Consider the following 21,992-nt stretch of genomic DNA (forward strand, 5'->3'; position numbering starts at 1 on the left):
CAGCCGGCGGCTTTTATAATTGTCTGTGAAGGACGGATCTCCTCGTCTAGTCGAGCGTCGTGGAAGATTCACAGGTCAGAAACTCTCTTCTGTTCCCCTCTCACTCTCTCTGCTCATCCGTGAGCTTTGAGCCTTTCCTCTCATTGGCTGAGCTGCATGCGATGACATCACTGCATGAAACTCCTCCCCCTGCTGCTGCCAGATGGACCGTCCCGCATTGTAAAGCTGCATGTTTCGTTTTTTTCTTTATTTCAATGCTTTTGTTGTATTGGGTAAATCTTGAGGGATTTTATCTCTTTTTTTCCAGCTTGGTTGATTTATTTTCCTTTACCTTTTTTGCAGCTTTTCCGTATGTTCTCCATTTGCAAAAGTCCACAAAATTAGCTTGTTTAATCTTTTTTCTTATGGGTTAATGTTTTTTTTTTCTCTTTTGTTTCATGCTTTGCGCTTGAGCTTCATTAATTTCGATTGTGGTTAATTATTATAGTAACTACATTTTCTTTGACTTATTAATTGTTCTCGAAGTAACCAACATTCTGCTAATGCTGTGCTATTATGATTTCATTATATACTTAATAAAAATAATTATATATATATATATATATATATATATATATATATATATATATATATATATATATATATATTTAGATCGACATTAACGTGAAGCAAATTAACAAATCAATAATAATAAACAAAAAAAAAAGTTTATAAATAAGCTGCCTCTGTTAGTATTGTATACTATTATTAAACCATAAAATGATGAACAGATCCACATTCCAGATCTTAAATGGAAAGGAAACTTTAGATTAGCTGCAAATGATCTATGAGAAGTCCCCATATCGGAAGATATTCAATGTTTTAGGGTCTTTGTAAAATCATTGACGAATTACAATAATATATTATAATCAGGGCTTTACATTAACACCCGCCAAATGGGGGTAGATTTCAGCTCTGGCGGGTTAGACAGACACCTCCACTAGCCACTTTGGCTGGTTGGAAATCATTTTTTAAATTGTAGTTTTCTTAACAGCAGGGTTCGACAATAAGCATGGTCTAATATTTGTGCAAATGTGATCTTAGAATCAAGAAGCAGCACGACTGACAAAAATAACTGTGTTCGTGCAAGCAAACAGCAAAAAAGGTGGTAAATACCGAACGAGAGGATGATCACTCACACGCATAAGTGATGTGATGTGCGCGACTGGTAAAAAGCACACGCGCTCTCGTTTAATTGCGCAAAGCAACCATGTCTAGTGGAAGCACAACTGGTGCGATTGGTTCCCTTTTTAATAGACTGGACAAAGTGCGATGTTGGTTCACCCACAGACGGTCCTGCTGCTTTCAAGAGCTCAAGATAAAAATAAAACATATTCTTTTGTAAGCAGCAGCGGTCACTGCTTTCATTTGAATTATTATTTGAGCAGATTATTAAAAGGCCTATATTAACCGTGTGCACGTGAACATCCTTTCATTATTAAACACGATATGTTTTACCTGCTTTCTTTCGCTTACAGTTATTTTTGTTAATATGGTTTAATGATATTTTTTTACAATAACATTGCTCTAAGGGGAGATTACTCCTAGTTTATCTGTAGTTAACTGGTGATCTGGGACGTTTAGTCAGGACAGATTACTGTGCATATTTTAGATACATGACAATAATTCTCTTTTTTTTGTTTAATGTAATGCTTTTTTTAAAGAAAAGTTTTGTTGAATTAAAAAGTGCACCTATAAAGCTATATTTTTCTTGTTTTGACACATTAAAAATTGTGGCAAAGAAATACTTATTTGGTGTGGTCAGAAATAGGGTTGTAACGGTATGAATTTTTTACGGTATGATAATAGTCTAAAACAATACCACGGTTTGACGGTTTCGCGGTATACGGTATGTTACAAATGTTACAAAATAATAGAACAGTGAAGCAAATTTGACTTTTTCCAAATAATATATTTTCAGTTACTATAAACAACACCACTTACAATGAACAAATAAAAAAATAAGAAAATAATAAATAATGTGTCAAAGTCTAAATAAAGTCCAAATAAACATGGTGCAAATCCTCAGTAAAAAAATAGATATAAATATTTACTATACTATAAATAGTTACATAACGAAACTAGATTCAATATGGAACATCCTTAGGTTTTATGTGCCAGCATGGATATGGTTGTCTGTGGATATGGATTTGGATATGGTTGTCTGTGGATATGGATTTGGATATGGTTGTCTGCAATACAGACAAACAGCTGCATCTTCATTTGTGTCTTTTGAAAACAGCAAGAGCAGCAGTTCGTCTTTGCTGTGTCACTGTTTTGTCATGTTTCTGTGCTGCTGTGCATGCAAAAGTACTTAGTATGAGAATTATTTCATGCAAAACTTTTTTTTTTTTGCGTTTTATTTAGCCGCGCATAAATGTATGCCTATCTCTCATTCCGTGTTGTTCAAAAAGCTCATTGTTGGTCCACAAACAAAAGCGAAACCTATGCTTATTGGTTGTGATATAGCGAGTTTGAACCAATCTGGGCATGGAGGAGGGACAATGCATCAATGTATCATGTCTGGTTTGTCCGGAGACACAGTGACGGGCGTTTCTTTGTCAAATCAGCGTTGTCAAATTTTGATGACGTACCTGCACTGATTCTGGAGCCTCTGAAAGTCCGCGAATGTTATGTGATACAGCACTGGAAAGCTGAGATTCTCTTCTTTATGCCAATCTTGATCAGCGGATCAATAGTTATTAAACATTTAAGAGCAATACTTATTTTTAGCCGCAGGCGGCTGTCTCGGTCTTTAAGGGTAAAACCGTTGATATGCAATTGTTCATGGTATGATAATCGTGCACGTTCAAATCGTGGTAAACCGTCATACCGGTATATTGTTACAACCCTAGTCAGAAATAAATTTGGTAAATCCTTAATTTTGAGCCCTGAAAAGTCGTGAAATAAAAACTGATTGCGTTGTGACACAACCCATTTGCTCACGCACACTGAGCAAGCCGATACACAATACACACGAGAGGTTAAATGAGTGAGATGGCATGTGGACATAACACAACATTGAAATCATGTTATTTAGCATGTCAAAGTCAAATGTTTGGATATAAAATACATTTTCCCAACAAGAAAAGTGTGGCTAGTGAAAATGGCGAGTGGTTAGTAATGTTGGAAATGTACTAGCCACAGTGGCTGGTGATCAAAAAAGTTATTGTCAAGTATGGAGTCAGAATAGACTCAATAATAATTCACGCAAAAGACACGATGTACACATGCGTAGCCAAATGACGTGCATAAAACCAAATTCATGTGCGTAAAATATTTATTTATATTCACAAAAAAATTTCACGTGCACAAAATAAAAATACATTTTCATAAAATACGTTTCACAAATGCAAAACACCATTTGCAAATGTATAAGAGTGTACAAAAAGTTTTGAATGTTTAAAACTTGCGAGTTCATCCTGAATGAGAATGTGCAAATCCTCTTTCACGTACGACTCCCCCTGGATACGTGTGTGTGTATTTTTGAGACTTTCCTGCCAGAGTCAGGACTACTCGTACCTTTCAGCCAATCAGATGAGAGCTGTAGTCAATGACACCAACTTTGCGCTTCTTTTGCGCTGACTGTTCCTCTCCAGCATGGCGAACTGAGAAAGCAGCAGTCGCACTTTTTTTTAAATTTATTTATCTATTTGACCACATCCTCACTCTTTTTATCCATTATTTTGCTGCAGCTCTGCTTTTCTTATTTATTGTCTCGCAGCTCCATGAGCAACATGTATCCTGCAGGGTAATCATAAGCATCATTCCGGCCACACCATCAATTTAGCTCCATTGTGGTCCAGTGGTAAGCACATTGGGTTACCATGTCCTTAGACCCGTGTTCAAACCTCACCTAAGTTGATATCTTTTATTTTTTCATTTTTATTGTTACGACATATAAAACTGTAAGGTTGTTGATCATTTAAAGTTCTAAAGCAGCTGTTTTCTTGAAAAAGATGTGATAGTGTCATGAGAAACTGAATGAAACTGAAAAAAAAAATAAAGATCCTCACCTGAGTAAATATCTTTTTTTTTTTCAGTTTCATTCAGTTTCTAATGACACTATCACGTCTTTTTCAAGAAAACATTGGGCCTTTTGCGTAAATTTCTTTTGAGACTAATCTGATTCCATATCAAGCTCTGATTATAATGTACAGTGTTTTATATAATGAAATTGTATAATGTAATTAAAACAGAAAAATAATAATAACTATATTACTTAAAGGTGCAGTTAAATGTTCAGATCGAACATTTTTATTTGACAATTTTCTTGGTCATATTTTTCACAGAAGATTAAAATTAAAACATGCAGATTTGCACTACTTAATCTAATGACTGCTATGAGAGAATTTCACATCCTGATAGCAGTCATTAAGTTAAGGGAGTCCAAATCTGCTATGCGGATGTGTATCAGTCAGACTAGGGTTGTCAAAAGTATCGAGTTCATTTTTAAAAGATTTTTTATAAACGTCAGTTTCTTGCTGTTATTCGAGCGAACGCTGGATCCTTGTTTAGTGGTGTTTAAAAGCAAGCTCAACAGCAATCAGATGTTAGCGGAAAATGGAGATTTTTAAAATAGCAGTACCCATTGGTACCAAACTTATTACTTTTGTCAACCTTTAGTGCGAGTGCATGCAAGTATGGCTGCACGGTACTGGAAAACTATGAGATATACGATACTGTTGAGTATTGACGTGACGATATTTTGTATGACATACCATTTCCCTAGAAAAAAGGCTATTTTTAGCTGTTTTTAAATAATTTATTCGTTTGATGATATTAAAATGAACAGATAAAAGATATTTTTCAGATCTAATTCAGACTTATAATCTGTCAAAGTGTTAGCATTTAGTCTTTAAAGGTGCGGCATGTATGCAGAGAAGCGCGATGTTTATGAAAAGTTTGTGGGGGTGGATGTTTATGAAAAGTGGGGGGAGGAGGGGTGACAACAGGCCAGAATCACAGTGGCAGGCCAGATAGACCATTTCGCTGGAGTGCAGTGAGTGCACTAGTCTGCGGTTCTGAATGGCTGTATTTAAATTTCTGTCGTGTTTCGTCCGGTGCAAACAGCCAAATTGCTCATCACTGCAAATCTTGTCATGTAGTGTGTTGTTGTACACGGGGTTACAATGTAACCGGCTCACCTAATGTTTACCTTCGTAATATTTATATTATTTGCTAATTAATAGCCACCTCAAGTGGAACTCTGAATCTGTCTCTCATTTCGGAGTCTGCTACTGTCCACCGGAGGTCACATTTCTGTCACGGGTGCATGCTTTGAGAGCCTTTCTGAATGAATAAATGAAATGTGCTGTTTTCCACCAAGGCAACGGGAGTTAAATGACCAAAACAAAGACATTCTCAAAGCAGAATATCTGACTTCAGCATTGTTTTTCAGATAAACACAAATGTTCACTGAGCATGTTTCTAAAGTATCTGCAAACATATTATAATATTTTTATGCTTTAGAAGAGTCAAAACTTACACACAGCACCTTTATAACACTATGAATGAGTGAAAACCTCAGCAGATATTCAGACTCTGATTGGCTGTTGTCATTTTCCTCTCTTGACTCCACCCATTAGTGTTTATTATCAGCTCCGGGTTCACCATTGGGCCACTCCAGCCAACAGGAAAGTAACAACTACTGGGGAGGCGGGGCTAAAGACACTTAGGCCCTGTCTGATTGGTTAAATTTAATAACCAATGCATAAAATAAATGTCATCACACATGTCTGCGGTACATATAATGCATATACTATTATCGCGATAGCGTTATATTATAATATATTGTGCAGCCTAACGCGTAACAGCTTTCAGATATGATTCAGTGGGCTTTTTAGGGTTAATCTGCAAGTCTAAATTGTCCATAATGGTTCATTCTTGGCCGGAATTAGATGCATTGTGGGTAGTCAGAGGTCTGGAATGAAACGTATCAGTGTCTGGCTGTCAAAATGAGCATTTACTCTCATGTTTGCCAAGTCCCAGGCAAACACTGCGGAGGTGCTGGAGGATGCTGGGAGTTTTCACAAAAGAGCCCAGAAGGGTTGTTTTGTCCATTCTGAACCTTAAATCTGAGCGTGAAATCAGGGCCGTGCTAAAGATGGTGCCGCGTTACAATACCGAGCATGCAGTGTGACAGTGAAGAGCGTCATGGGGTTTTACTCTTGTTTTAAAGACTCGTCAGGGCAGAAAAAGCAGTTTAATTAACAGGAAACAGACACACAATAAAAGCACAGTGTTTCTGTGTGACCTGCCGTCAGGGGGCTTCATTCACTCTCAGCTGTGTCTCTGAGATTTGTCATTGTGACATTTTTAACATAGTTAGCGATGGTGTTTGAGTTCATTTGAAGTCCTCTGGGTCATTCTGATTCGTTAATAATGTTCCTTCATGGTATAGTGTTTGTCACCTATAATGCAGTTTATAGGCGTTTTATGTATGCATTTATATTTATTATTAAGATAATATATTGTATGTTGGGGCGACACAGTGGCTCTGTGGTTAGCACTGTCGCCTCACAGCCTCACAACAAGAAGTTAGCTGGTTCATATCCTTGCTGGGTCAGTTGGCGTTTCTTTGTGGAGTTTGCATGTTGAGAATGTGAGAGCGTATGGGTGTTTCCCATGCTAGGTTACTGCTGGAAGGGCATCCTGTGTAAAGCATAATCTGTATAAGTTGGCTGTTCATTCCACTGTGGCAACCCCTGATGAATAAAGGGACTAAGGCGAAGGAAAATGAATGAATAATATTGAATGTAATTAAGTCTATAACAATGCATTCAATAAACAATTAATAATAATAATAATAATAATAATAATAACAATAATAATAATAATAATAATGCATAAATGTAAGTATTACATATCTAAACTCATTTCAGAATTTTGACATTTATTTTTATGATTATTTTTAATTTCATAATTGTAATTTATAGCAGTAAAATCATAATAAGTATAACAGATTTGAATTTATTGAATTACATAATTTTGACATTTATTTTTTTGATTATTTAAAGTTTGTAAAATATTTTTTAACATTGAAATGTAAAATATTTAATTTATTATTCTTATAATTATTGTTAATAATAATAGTAATTATTTTGATGTTTTATGTAATATTTTAATAATAATAATAATATAAAACACGTTTTGGTTGTTTCCATTTTGTAAAATATTTTGCAACATATTTAAATATTGTAATACTTTTTTCATGTAAAATATAATTAATTTGATTAATATAATTAATAATAATAGTAAAAATAATAATATTTATTGATGTTATAATATAACATATTTGAATTTATTACATTACAGAATTTTGACATTCATTTTTATTGTTTTTTTAAGTTTGTAAAATATTTTTTGATATAATGAAATGTATAATATTTAATTTATTCTTCTTCTTATTATTATTATTAATTTTAATAATAATAATTATTATTATTATTGTAATTATAATAATGGTAATAATTTTGATATTTGTTTGTTTTATACAATATTACAATAATAATAATAATAATAATAATAATACATTTTGGTTATTTCCATTTTGTAAAATATTTTGAAACATAATCAATTATTGCAATACCTTTGCATGCAAAAATATTGTTAATTCCATTATCAAATTTATTGATAATAGTAATAATAATAATAATAATAATAATAATAATATTTCTAATATATAATTTTACATATTTGAAGTTATTACACTACAGTATAAAGTTTGTAAAATATTTTGTTAAATAATGACATGTAAAATGTTTTATTTATTATTATTAACAATAATAATTTGTATATTTGTGTTTTCTATAATATTTTAATAATAATATTTCTAATATATATATATATATATATATATATATATATATATATATATATATATATATATATATATATATATGTATGTATATATATATATATATATATATATATATATATATATATATATATATGTATATATATATATATACACACACACCACACACACACACACTGAAGTTCATATATATATATATATATATATATATATATATATTGATTATTTACATTTTGTGACAATTTTGGAACATAATCAAATAATGTAATACTTATTTATTTCATAATTATAATTAATAATAATAATAAATAATAATAATAATAATATTTCTTGAACTTAAAAGTAATAAATATTTGTATTTATAAAATTACAGAATTTTGACAGTTATTTTATGTTTATCTAAAGTTTGTAAAATATTTTGTAATATAATGAAATGTAAAACCTTTACTTTAATTTATTATTATTATTATTATTATTATTATTATTATTATTATTATTATTATTATTATTATTATAGAATACACATTTTGATTATTTTTTTATTTTGTAAAATATGCAACAAAATAATGTACAATTTTAAATTTAGTTTATCACTAATAAAATTATAAAATAATAATGATATCAAAATACTCATTTTGGTTATTTCCATTTAATATAATGAAAAAGTTTCATACTTTTTAAATTGTAAATATATTTGAATTTAATAATTAATAATAATAATAATAATAATATAAAATACACACATTTTATATTATTATCATTACTTATGACAATGCATTAATAATAGTAATTCACAATAATACATAGGAATTATGCATATTATGTATGGTGTTATGCATATTATGTAAAATGGTGTATCAATAAAAACATCATTGTTTAATTTAACATGAGTTGTTTTGCAATTCTAAAAGTAATTAATCCTCATTGTGAATGTGAGACTCGCAGTACGGAAGTCTCATTGCCAGAAGTGAGAACAGTGAGAAAAGACGCTTTTCGTGATCTCAGACCGACTCCAGAGATGTTGACAGAAATTGAATCTTTCTGCTGGTTTCTGTTTTTGTCTGTCTGCTTCACTGAAGTTCAACTGAAACTGTATGCGGATGTACAGGCCGTAATATAATCCACCCTAAACCTGATCGCTTACTGTGTGAGATTTATTTATATACAGGCACTATTCACAGAGAAACTGAAGATTCCTAGAGATGTGCACACACACACACACACACACACACACACACACACACACACACACACACACACACACACACGTGCGCGCACATACACAGTGATCATGATCCCCAAGACGGCTGCTGAAGCACACACTCGACCACACACACACTCACTGAAAACAATCCAATCATGTCAAGGTTAAATGCTGTCTCACACACACATACAGCACCTGCGTTCAGTCGTCACACTCCAGACTCCAGCCTCTGATCTGACCGCTTGTGAATATTTATAGCCTGTGAATATTTAAGATCCGTTCCTCTGCTGATGCTCACTCTTCTCCATTTTACACACAATGTTCCTCCTGGCATTATATTTCCGTCACTCAATACCAGAAGCTGCAGAACAGTCGTGTAGATCAGATACAGACGTCTGCACATTTAAGTCAGACTTCTCTGACTCTTATGGCTTCATGGGAGCTTCAAATACCCAGTACAGCATATGAAGCTCCTTTATTAAACATGATGCAAGTTCAAATCTGAATAAGTTCTATTTATGACTCAACAAGATGGAATTGTGGAACAGTCAAGATTCTTTTAATGATGTCATTAATGACGTTAATATTAACTGATGATGATTTAGACCCTCATGTGGTTCCAAATCTTTACAAATTTCTTTTACAGAAGAACATATTCTGTAGAGTGCTGAAAGCCTGTAGCCGTTGTCTTTCATGAAATGCATTATCCGTTCGTTAAGTGTGACGTCACATGAAGCGGCTTCCGGGTCCAAGCGCTCTGTTCAACTGAATGGGGAGACTCAAAAAATGGTAATAATAAACGTTTACAAAGCGATTTAATACTTTCGAAAATCACGATCGCAATATATACAGTTGAAGTCAGAATTATTAGCCCCCCTGAATTATTAAACACCCTGTTTATTTTTTTCCCCAATTTCTGTTTAATGGAGAGAAGATTTTTTCAGCTCATTTCTAAACATAATAGCTCTAACAACTCATCTCTAATAACTGATTTATTTTATCTTTGTCATGATGACAGTACAGAATATTTTACTAGATATTTTTCAAGACACTTCTATACAGCTTTAAGTGACATTTAAAGGCTTAACTAGGCTAATTATGTTAACTAGGCAGGTTAGAGTAATTAGGCAAGTTATAGTATAACAATGGTTTGTTCTGCAGGTAGTCAGAAAAAAAATTAGCTTAAAAGGGCTAATAATTTTGTTCTTTAAATGGTGTTTAGAAAATTAATAACTGCTTTTATTCTAGCCGAAATAAAACAAATGAGACTTTCTCTAGAAGAAAAAATATTATCAGACATACTGTGAAAATTTCTTTGCTCTGTTCAACATCATTTGGGAAATATTTAAAATAGAGGAAAAAATTCAAAGGGGGGCTAATAATTATGACTTCAACTGTATGTCCATGCCTAATATCCGATGGCCAGAGAGTGATTCATTTTTTTATAAATTGTTACATTTTTGGTATTTGTTATGCAGCAAGCCCAGAGATTGTTGTGTACACTATGATTTTATATAAAATTAACTTTAATGTGTGATAGGAATAAAGCGTGATCATAAACGAATGATTTCTCCACTCAAATGAATGGCGGCTTGGACCCGGAAACAGTATTACATATGTCACCACTTAACAAGCGGATAGGAACATAATTCACCCAAGAAATGAACTGATGATGATTTGCTCTGCCTCTACAAGCCATTATGAGTGTCTTTCTTCTGTTATACTCAAAAGAAGAAAATATTTAGAAAAATATTAAATGGATCAAATACTATGGAAGTCAATGGTATTATGGCAGAATTTACAGTTAAAGTCAGAGTTATTAGCCCCCCTGAATTATTTGCCTCGTTTATTTTTTAGTTTAATGGAGAGGAAATTTGTCACCAACACATGTGACAAACACATTTCTAAACATAATAGTTTTAATAACTCATCTCTAATAACTGATTTATTTTATCTTTGTCATGATGACAGTAAATAATATTTGACTAAATATTTTTCAAGACACTTCTATACAGCTTAAAGTGACATTTTAAAGGCTTAACTAGGTTAATTAGGTTAACTAGGCAGGTTAGGGTAATTAGGCAAGTTATTGTATAATGATGATTTGTTCTGTAGACTATCGAAAAAATATATAGCTTAAAGGGGCTAATAATTTTGTCCTTAAAATGGCTCTTAAAAAATTAAGAACTGCTTTTATTCTAGCCAAAATAAAACAAATAAGATTTTTTTCCAGAAGAAAAAATATTATCAGACATACTGTGAAAATTTCCTTGCTCTGTTAAACATCATTTGGAAAATATATTAAAAAAAAATGAATTCAATAATTCTGACTTTACCTGTAAATGTTTGGATGAACTGTCCCTTTAATTTGTTTCTTATGTCATCTTAGCGGTTCAAATCTGCTTTTTATGACTCCACGAGGGTAAAGTCTAGATCGGATATGTGGCCGGTCGGAAGTGTGACATGCACATTAATATAGCAGCATTTTTTTATGACACTGTATAGACCTTTTTCATGGCTGCTGCATGGAGGGCGCCATAGCGGCCAGCGTCTTCCGGTAGAATGCTAAAAACTTCCGTTTACAGCGTGAACAACTGGTAATTTGCACTCAGAAAATGGGTTTTAATAACGTTTTTAATGGATAACAGAGTGTTTTTGTAGCACACAACTTATAAATGTGCCTTTTAAAGCCATTATAATCTGTCCCGTGTGGTTCAAGCACGTCAGAAATACGAGAAAAACGTTCTCCTAGTTCACGTGTCTGCCGTCAGAAATACAGTGTGTGTGCGCGTTCCCGGCCTGTCAGCTGTTATCTCAGAGGCTCTTTAACACACACACACACACACACACACACACACACACACACACACACACACACACACACACACACACACACACAGAGAGAGAGAGAGAGAGAGCAAACCAGAGTACTGGCATGAAACTTAACAGGTATGAAAGTCGTGCAATTTAATTCAATTCAATTCAGCTTTATTTGTATAGCGCTTTTATAATGTAGATTGTGTCAAAGCAGCTTCACCTAATTGGTCATAGTAACTGGAACAGTGTAGTTCAGGTTTTAGTGTTTAAGTTCAGTTCAGTTCAGTTTAGCTCAGTTCAGTGTGATTTAATCATTACTGAGAGTTCAAACACTGAAGAGCAAATTCATCGATGCGTAGCTCTACCAATCCTGAACCATGCGAGGCAGTGGCGACAGCGGAGAGGGAAAAAAAACTTCACCTGATGGGAGTGAAGAAAAAAAACCTAGAGAGAACCAGACTCAGTTTGGCATGATCATTTTAATTTCTCCGCTGGCCAAAAGTCTTGTGCAGAGCTTCAGTCACCGCAGTGGAGGCTGGAAGATGGCCTCAGCGAAGACTCGTCTGTCCCTGGAGCGTTGCTGGAATCAGACACATGTTCTCCACTCCCCACGACCATCAGCGCAGCAGCAGCAATTTACAAAAATGAGCAATAAAAGTCTGTTATTGATCCTCTGCTGCCTGATTTGCTGTTCATTCTAATCGCGAGCCGTTTGTGTTTTATTTCGTGTGTTGTTTTCACCACGGTTTGTGTTTTTCTGTCATTTTGAAATGACACTAGCCTGTATTTCCACTTTGTCACAGTTATTAAATCAGTGTGTCAGTGGCACAGAACAGGCTACGTGTGTGTGTCAAGCGTTTTGGTGAATTACATTTGTTTGGGCTGGTTATATATTTGAAATAAAGAGAAAATGTTGACTTTAGCGATGACGAGGCTTCATTTAAACTGCAGAAGATGCCGTCTGACAACGAGGGGAAAACGCTTCTTTTTATGATGTCATAGGAACTTAAAGGGATGGTTCACATAAAAATGAACCGATGATGATTTACTCCCTCTTTACTCTCGCTCTCCAAACCGTTACAAGTTTCTTTCTTCTGTTGAACACAAAAGAAGATATTTAGAAAAATCTTAAATGGAAAACGACATTTATTCATTTATTTTCCTTCGGCTTAGTCCCTTATTTATCAGTGGTTGCCACAGCGGAATGAACTGCCAATTATTCCAGCATATGTTTTTCGCAGCGAATGCCTTTCCAACCACAACCCCGTACTGGGAAACACCCATACACACTCATTCACACACACACTCACACACTACAGCCAATTTAGTTTCTTCAATTCACCTGTAGTGCATACGTTTGGACTGTGGGGGAAACTGGAGCACTCAGAGGAAATCCATGCGAACACGTAAGAACATGCAAACTCCACACAGAAATGCCAGCTGACCCAGCTGGAACTCGAACCAGCAACCTTCTTGCTGTGAGGCCACAGTGCTAACCACTGAGCCACCATGCCGCCATGATAGATCAAAAGCTTTTTAATGACATCATAGAAACTTAAAAGTTCTTCTTTATGACATCATATGAGCCTAAAGATTACATTTGAGCTGAACTGTCATTAATATGACATTAACAACAACCATAAAAGTAGAGTTCTGCAATTGCGTTAATGTAAATGTAAACGTTTTGTTGTAGCTTTGTTGGCATCTCAACAACTTAAAAGGCTCTTTTTAAAAAGACTCTTTTGTCATCAGTCTGTAAAACCCTTTTAGAAGCGATCTTCAGAAGAGTTTACAGACGCAGATGTTGAGAAGAAGTTTTTCATTTGACTCTTTTGATGGGACAGCAGACGTACTCATTACATTTTACAGAGCACTGACACAAGTGTGTGTGTGTGTGTGTGTGTCTGTGTCTGTGTGTCTGTGTATGTGTGTGTGTGTGTTTATCCTCTTAAAATGCTCCTCACTTTCTTTGCGTGTCATTTCTACTTGTGTGTGTGTGTGTGTGTGTGTGTGTGTGTGTGTGTGTGTGTGTGTGTGTGTGTGTGTGTGTGTGTGTGTGTTTTAAAAGCCTCCGTAACTCTGCCTAAATATACGTTTTAACAGGCAGTGACCCTTAATCAGGCTTCAGTGTGGTCACGTCAGCGCTGCCCTGCTCTCTCTCTCTACACACACACAGCTGTAATTACAAGTGAAGCTGCTATTTTCTGTCCTTTGCATCGGGTCTCCATTACCTACAGTTTCTGTCCTGGAGTTATTTGAGTCATAAACGGAGCTGTGCTGCACAGTTTTATTTAGAAGCAGATTCTAATGCTTTTTCCAGATTCTCAGGTACCTGCGTAACAAAAAAATATGAATATTTTATGATATTATTTGATTATCAGTGTGTTTGTCACGGTTGCAGGTTTGTGCGCTTTTCCGGAGTGTATGTTTGATCACGTGGGTTTGTTTTGTTTTGGTTGTCCATGTGTATTTGTTATGCTCACGTGACATGACGACACTCAGCGGGGCTGATTACTCACCAGGTGAGGCTCATTATTAGCCCTATATCAGGGCGACGTTTCTATGTTTCTTTGTCAGTTCGTTACATCTGTTCTCATGTGTGTTATCTGTGCTCAGGCCCCTGAGGAGAATTTTCTGGACCCTGTTTTCCTGTCTGTTCCTGCCCTGTGTTCGTCGTCCTCCTAGCCTGTCACTATCTTTGTTTGTTTATTTTGACTTGGTCAAATAAACTTATTCACTTGCACTTGGATCCTCTTTGACTTTTATTTTTGAACGTGACAGTGTTATAGCAGTTATAGTTTTCTGCAATTTTTTTTTGTTTTTGCAATTGTTTTCTTTCTTTCTTTCTTTCTTTCTTTCTTTCTTTTTCTTTCTTTCTTTCACTTTCTTTCACTTTCTTCACATGTGGGCATTGATGCACGCTCCTGCTCCACAGTGCTGTAATGTCATGAAAGATTGATCATATCTGATGCCAAACCACAGGCTTTATGTAGAGCGCAGTATTTCTGTCTGGTTCTGTCATGCAGCTTCTGCTTTATTTACCGGATGTTCATGTGCACCAGCTTTTCTGTGCTGCTTTAAAAAGATGCTGTGCATCTACAGTACATGTAAGGTGCAACTGTCAATTTGTATAAAAGCATCTACCAGATGCATAAATGCAATATTGCCATCAAATATGCAGTGCATTTAGAAAGTATTCGTAGTGCTTAAATTTTTCCACAGTTCAAATGTAAACCTGGAAAATCACATGTACATCAGTATTGACAGCCTTTGGCGTGAAGCAATTGAGCTCAGGTACATTCTGTTTCCACTGATCATTCTTGAGATGTTTCAGCAGCTTAACTGGAGTTCAGCTGTGGTCAATTCAGCTGATTGGACATGATTTGAAAAGGCTACACCTGTCTATATAAGGTCCCAGGGTTGACAGTGCATGTCAAAGCACAAACCAAGCATGAAGACAAAGGAATTGTCTGTAGATCTCCGAGACAAGGTAGGGGAAGGTTACAGAAAAGTTTCTGCTGCTCTGAAAGTTAATATGAGCACAGCGGCCTCCAACATCTGTAAGTGGAAGATATTTAAACCGCCAGGACTCTTCCTAGAGCTGGCCGGCCATCTAAGCTGAGTGATTGGGGAAGAACCGCCTTAGTCAAGAGGTGATCAATAACCCGATGGTCACTCTGTCTGAGCTCCAGCGTTCTTCAGTGAAGAGAGGAGAACCTTACAGAAGAACAACCATCTGTGCAGCAATCAGGCCTGTATGGAGGAGTGGCCAGACGGAAGCCACTCCCCTCCTGGAATTTGCCAACAGACATCTAAAGGACTCTCAGACCATCAGAAAAAAATTCTCTGGTTTGATGAGACTCAAACTGAACTCCTTAGAGTGAACGCCAGGCGTTAGGTTTGGAGAAAACCAGGCAGCGCTCATCAGCAGGCTAACAGCATCCCTACAGTGAAGCATGGTGGTGGCAGCATCATGCTGTGTGGATGTTTTTCAGCAGCAGGAACTGGAAGACTAGTCAGGATAGAGGGAAAGATGAATGCAGCGATGTACAGAGACATCCTGAATGAAGACCTGCTTCAGAGTGCTCTTGACCTCAGACTGGGGCGACGCTTCATCTTCCAGCAGGACAATGACCCAAAGCACACCGCCAAAACATCAATGCAGTAGCTTCACAACAACTAGGTGAATGTCCTTGAGTGGCCCAGCCAGAGCCCAGACCTAAATCCTATTGAACATCTCTGGAGAGGTCTGAAAATGGCCGTACACCACTTCCCATCCAACCTGATAGAGCTTTAGAGGTACTGCAAAGATGAATGGGCAAACATTCTCAAGGACAGGTGTGCCAAGCTTGTGGCATTCTTTTCAAAAAGACTTAAGGCTGTAATCGCTGCCAAAGGTGCATCAACAAAGTATTGGGCAAAGGCTGTGAATACTGATGTACATGTGATTTTACAGCTTTTTTATTTTTACTAAATTTGCAACAATTTTTTAAAACAATTTTTCCACATTGTCATTATGGGATATTGTGTGCAGAATGTTGATGAAATAAATGAATTTAATCCATTTTGGAATAGGGCTGAAACATAAACAAATGTGGAAAAAGTCAAGCGCTATCAATACTTGCCGGATGTACTATATATGTATATGATATATGGTATATGTAGGTATATGTTGTCATTTACAGAAGTTTTCTGATGACTCTGCAATTGTAGGTTATATAAGGAATCATGATGAGAGTGAGTATAGGTTGCTTTTAAAAAGTTTTGCTGACTGGTGTGATATGAATTGTCTTAATTTATACACTAGTAAGACCAAAGAAATTATTGTTGATTTTAGTAGACATCCATCACAAGCGGTGCCCGTAATTATACAAGAGTCAGAAATTGAGATTGTTTCGTCATATAGGTACCTGGGTGTATATTTGAACAACAAGCTCGATTGGTCTGAAAACACAATCCAGGTGTATAAGAAGGGTCAGAGCCGCATTCATTTATTAAGACGACTGAGGTCCTTTGGTGTGTGTCAGACACTGTTAAAAACTTTTTATGACTCTGTGGTGTCTTCTGTGATTCTGTATGCTGTAACCTGCTGGGGAGGGGGACTGTTGGAGAAGGAGAAAAACAAATTAAATAAGCTCGTAAAAAGGGCAGGTTCTGTTGTGGGGTGTGCACTACCTACCATAGAAGAGATTGCACAGGATCGAATGCTGGACAAATTTGTTAGTATAATGAACCACGATAGTCATCCCCTTTTTGATACAGTCCAAGCGTGTGCAAGCTCTTTTAGTACAAGATTAATTCAACCCCGGTGCTACAGAGAAAGATACAGGAAGTCTTTTTTACCAACAGTGATCAGATTGTATAACCAAAGTCATACCAGATGAATTGTGCTGAACTTGAATTAGATATGGGTATGTACAAGTGTTTACTCGTTGTTTTTGGAACCAAGGTGTGCAGTATGAAATGTAATCTTATTATTGTTTTTATATGTATGTAACTTATTTATCTATTTTTAGTATGGAGAGCTCTGCTGTGACATGTGAATTTCCCTCCGGGGATTAATAAAGTCAAACTAAACTAACTAACTAACTATATGGTTTCGCTGCACAAAGACCAGAGCTGAAAAGGGGGCGTGGAGCAGCATCTCATTTGCATTTAAAGAGACACACAAACAACATTTTTACATCCTTTGAGAGATAAATAGCCCCGTTAAAGATGAAAGACAAACATTGTGCGGGTAAAACTGCGGCTGTTAAGTGCACGAAGTGACCAACGCTAAACACTTAATTTTGACAATTAAATAAGTGCATCTTCTGGGTTTTAAAGTGCACTTATTGTTTTTAGTATATTTTTACAAATAATATAATATTATTACATTATTATTACATGTTAGTATTATTATTATTATTACAAAATGTTGTAGAATAGTGCGCAAGTATGTGATTTGGGATGCACCTAAACTTTTAAAAAGAAGAAACGGCAACCTAAAGACCCCCCACACACACACACACACACACACACACACACAGGCCCTTGAAGCATGAGAGGGTGCATGAAAGCGAAGGATTGTGAGAGCTGTCAGTGGTGTAGTGGAAAAGCTGATTCTCGCAGAAAAGCATTGTGGGTCCCAGAAAGTGGCATCGATCACTGGGTACCAGGCCAGAGAGAGAGAGACACACACACACAGTTGGCAGGTGCTGAATGTTTGAGAGCTGCCACATGGTTGTTGAGTTGGCAGGACGCCAGGGTTTTAAAGCTACAGTGTGTGTGTGTGTGTGTGTGTGTGTGTGCCTGCGTGTGCGTGCGTGCAGCGGAGTTGAAACAGGTGCTCCACATACTGCAGGGGGATTACTAAAGGAAAAGTGCACTTGCACGAGTTTGAAATAGCATGATGCCAAACTAACCTCACGGAGAAACCATTATCACTCTGAAATGACTAGTGTTTTTAAGAGTTTTTTCCTTGTCTTTGGCTAGGCAGAACCTCAGTATTTAGCTCTACAAAGTGTTGAATCTGGTAATCATGGAGCATTATTTTCTGCACATGACCACACAGAATTAAATTGTGATCATCCAAAGACTTGTAGGCCTTTAACTTCTCTCTTGGAGTTTCAGTGAGATGGTTGTATATTTGGGGCTGTATGCTTGGCCATTTCATCTTATCCAATATCCATTGGGAAGGTGCTATCGCAAATGGACCTGTCAGACCTCACTTTAACATTAAAGAGCCTCTATTTTGCATTAAAACGGTCATATTTTGGTTTTAGGTGTCTCTAACAACATGTTGATATGCGTACAAGATCAAAAAACATTTTCATTGTCTTATAATCTGCATTTGTTTTTACCTAATTATCCCAGCGACTCCTGTATGAATCGTCCAGTGATTCATTTGTTCCCAAACCCCTCCTTAGCGCGAAGCTAATCTGCGCTGATTGGACCGATGACCCAGTCTGTTGCGATTGTTCGACAGCGTTCAGCACGAGACAGACAGAAATGGCCACCACGGCTACAGTATGAAGTAGCAGAGAGTATGTGAGAGCCCAATGCAGGAATGCAATAAAGCAATGCAGTTAAACACCAGCATATACTCTACTCTTAACCCTAACCCCGAGTAATAACGGCAAACATTCAGTATGAATCCACACAGTGGCAAAAGTTGTGAAAATTAACCGCACCGCACGTGTAAGGAACAGTTAATGGTGGCCAAAGCAACAAACAGCAGAGGTTCACTAGTCCAGAAACACATTTAAATCTGTAAAGGAAGAAGCATGCGTCACATTTTTAACGTGGTTTTGGACGTGATATATGAACAGCTCCATACAGATTTAACCTGAGAGATACAGTACAAGCACTGATCTATAATAGATACGTGATTACAGGCCGCGTTGTGCGATTACAAGTTACAACACACAATTAAAAACGTACTGTGCAAACTACACAAAACAAGTCAACATTTTTAATCACATGTACATGTTATGATCTGGAGGAAGAAGAAACTGGTCCATATGAACTGTAAAAGTTACTGACAAAGTCCCATACATTTAGGGCCCTATCATACACCCGGCGCAATGTGGCGCAAGATGCGACGCAATACTTGTTTGCTAGTTTCAGCCTGGCGCAAGAGTCGTTTTGAGGTTTTGCGCTACGCTGTTTAAATAGCAAATGCATTTGCGCACATGTGCGCCCATAGGCATTCTGGTCTAAAAAGGGAGGCATGTTGAGGTGTATTGTTGGCGCGTTGCTATTTTGAGAAACTATAATAGATTTTTCAATACACCAGAACAAAGCTGGTCTATTGTCCAGCGCAGAGTGTGTTAGTTGTGCGCCTCGCTTACACACTGCTTAATACACACAAGATTAAGAGCAATACGCAAACATCTTTACATATGAAAAAGAATTAAAATATTAAGGATATATATATATATATATATATATATATATATATATATATATATATATATATATATATATATATATATATATATATATATATATATATGATATAAATATAAAGGATTAAAATATTACAAAACATATTATTTTCTAGCCTACATAAATATAAAAACCACTGCCTTCATGCCTTCTTCATCTCGGGAGGCTTTTTCAGTTTATTCATAACAATTTGCTTTTGTATAATGTTATCATTGTTAGCAGTATTATTTATTATATACGTATTTATATTTGTTTTATTAAAAAAATTCCCACCTGTCAGGTTTTAGACCATATGGGGCACAGCATGTGTTTTAGGATATAACTCGGGTTTTTGACCACACTTGGTTATTATTGTTCATTTATTCGTTTGCTGGAAATTAGAACTGAATTTAGAAATAGTTTTGAAACAGATCTTTGTGCTTAACAACCAAAATGTATTATTTATAGGCTAATTGATGTCTGTGCGTAAAGGTTTCCCTATCCAAAAATGAAAGTTAATAATTTATCTCTCCTTCTCATGCCGTAGATGCTCTGTTTAACTGTTTTCTCGCTAGTGAAGTGTTCAGTTTTCCACTTACACTTACTTTACGTTATGTAAATAGCAAATGTGCCATGGCGCGACACAACTGGCTCTTAAAGGGAATGGGAGATGAGACTCTGATTGGTTTATTCTCAAAACACACCTATAACTCATTAAGAAAATAAGCTCAACCCTTTTAGTTTACTCCCTGCGCTTAGCAAACTGCTGACGAATCCCGCATTGCAGCGTAGGTTATTGTGTCAGAAATCAGAAAAATGACAGGAGCAAACACAGCGCACGGTTGGCTATACTGTGGTGATGTTGTGAATATGAACCTTAACCCTTTATTCGCCGAATCTCCATCTGTCAGTGATCGTCATCTTCAGTTATGATCAGTCCCATGATCCCCGCGCCTCTGCTAGTGTCTGAAGGGAAAGCGCTTTCACGTTTTACTGGAACTGGAACTATATATTTGGTGATGTACCGTATCGACATCAATGCGATCAAAAAGATCCAAACCAAACTCGATTCATTTGTTCGACTTTGAGTCAAATATTACTCTACAGAGTCAATAGTCTTAAACAAGATTTTAAGCACTTTCAGATTTAAACCTCCGCTGAATGTGTTCATTCACTTAAAGTTGTGTTACACACTGCATGAAGATCATTTTCACAAACCCATAATAGGAGCTCTTTAATTCTGCCGAATCACTGAGTGACGAGCTGTTATAATATGCTGAAAGCATTATGTAAATAATATATATAATATGTAATCAATATAACTCATTTCTAAGGGTGCTTTCACACCTACACTTTTGTTTCGGAACGTGTCTCGTTTGCCCAGTTAGCGCGGTTCGTTTGGCATATGTGAACAGGGCAATCGCACTCTGTTCCGCGCCAAAGTAATCGCTCCGAGATCGCTTGAGTGAGGTGGTCTCGGCTCGATTGAAACGAACCCTGGAGCGGTTCGATTGCAGTGAGAAAGCGATCCGATCCGAGCGCGGTTATATCACAGTGTTTTATGGATATTTAATAGCCTTACGGCTACATGAAGAGAGAATTATAAGTAGGGCGGGAAGTTTCGCGAGTCTCCGGATGCCCGTAAACGAGTGATGATCTCCCGGTAATCTCGCGTCTCTCTCCCAGTCCTCAAATAGGCATCGTCGCGCACCCTTCTCACCCCTCCCCACCGCGTCTCTCCTCAGACATGTCGCGCGCGCGCACCCTGTCAATCACCACCAAACCACCACCTCTCCTGACAGCTGAGCGGGACGCTGCAAAATAAACCCTGACACTCTGACCAATGTGAGGAGAGTTTACTCGCACGTGACTTGTTTTAGCTCTTTTGGTCCGTTTAGAAACTTTGCAGTGTGAAAGCGAACCGCACCAAGAGCAAAGAGCAACGATGTAACAATTGTAATCTCTGTTTCGGAACAACTGAATCGATTCACAGGTGTGAAAGCACCCTAAGACAACAACAAACTCTGTACTGCATTGGATGTCATTCCCTCGCTAAAAATGCTAGCGCTCCCATTTTTTTTCCGCCACCTCACTGCGCGCGCATCCTGAATGTTTACAAACAGGTAATTTTTTCTCTATTATGTTTAGAAATGTGTTAAAAAATCTCTCCGTTAAACAGAAATTGGGGGGAGGGGGGGGGGGGGG

General features: G+C 36.4%; 1 protein-coding gene across 15 annotated transcripts in view; it reads left to right on the forward strand.

Annotated features, from left to right (window-relative positions):
- The window catches only part of sema4d (sema domain, immunoglobulin domain (Ig), transmembrane domain (TM) and short cytoplasmic domain, (semaphorin) 4D), a 154,047-nt gene that overhangs the window by 67,580 nt on the left and 64,475 nt on the right, over positions 1-21,992 (forward strand). For 8 of the 15 annotated variants that reach the window (XR_012397069.1, XR_012397068.1, XM_073935685.1 and 5 more), the window contains exon 3: positions 4-74. The exons of the other annotated variants lie outside the window; for them this stretch is intronic. The gene's annotated coding sequence lies outside the window, so the exon portion shown is untranslated. The remainder of the gene's footprint in view (positions 1-3; positions 75-21,992) is intronic. 15 annotated transcript variants of the gene reach the window in all.

Source organism: Danio rerio, chromosome 21 (assembly GCF_049306965.1).
Source record: "Danio rerio strain Tuebingen ecotype United States chromosome 21, GRCz12tu, whole genome shotgun sequence".
NCBI lineage: Eukaryota > Metazoa > Chordata > Actinopteri > Cypriniformes > Danionidae > Danio > Danio rerio.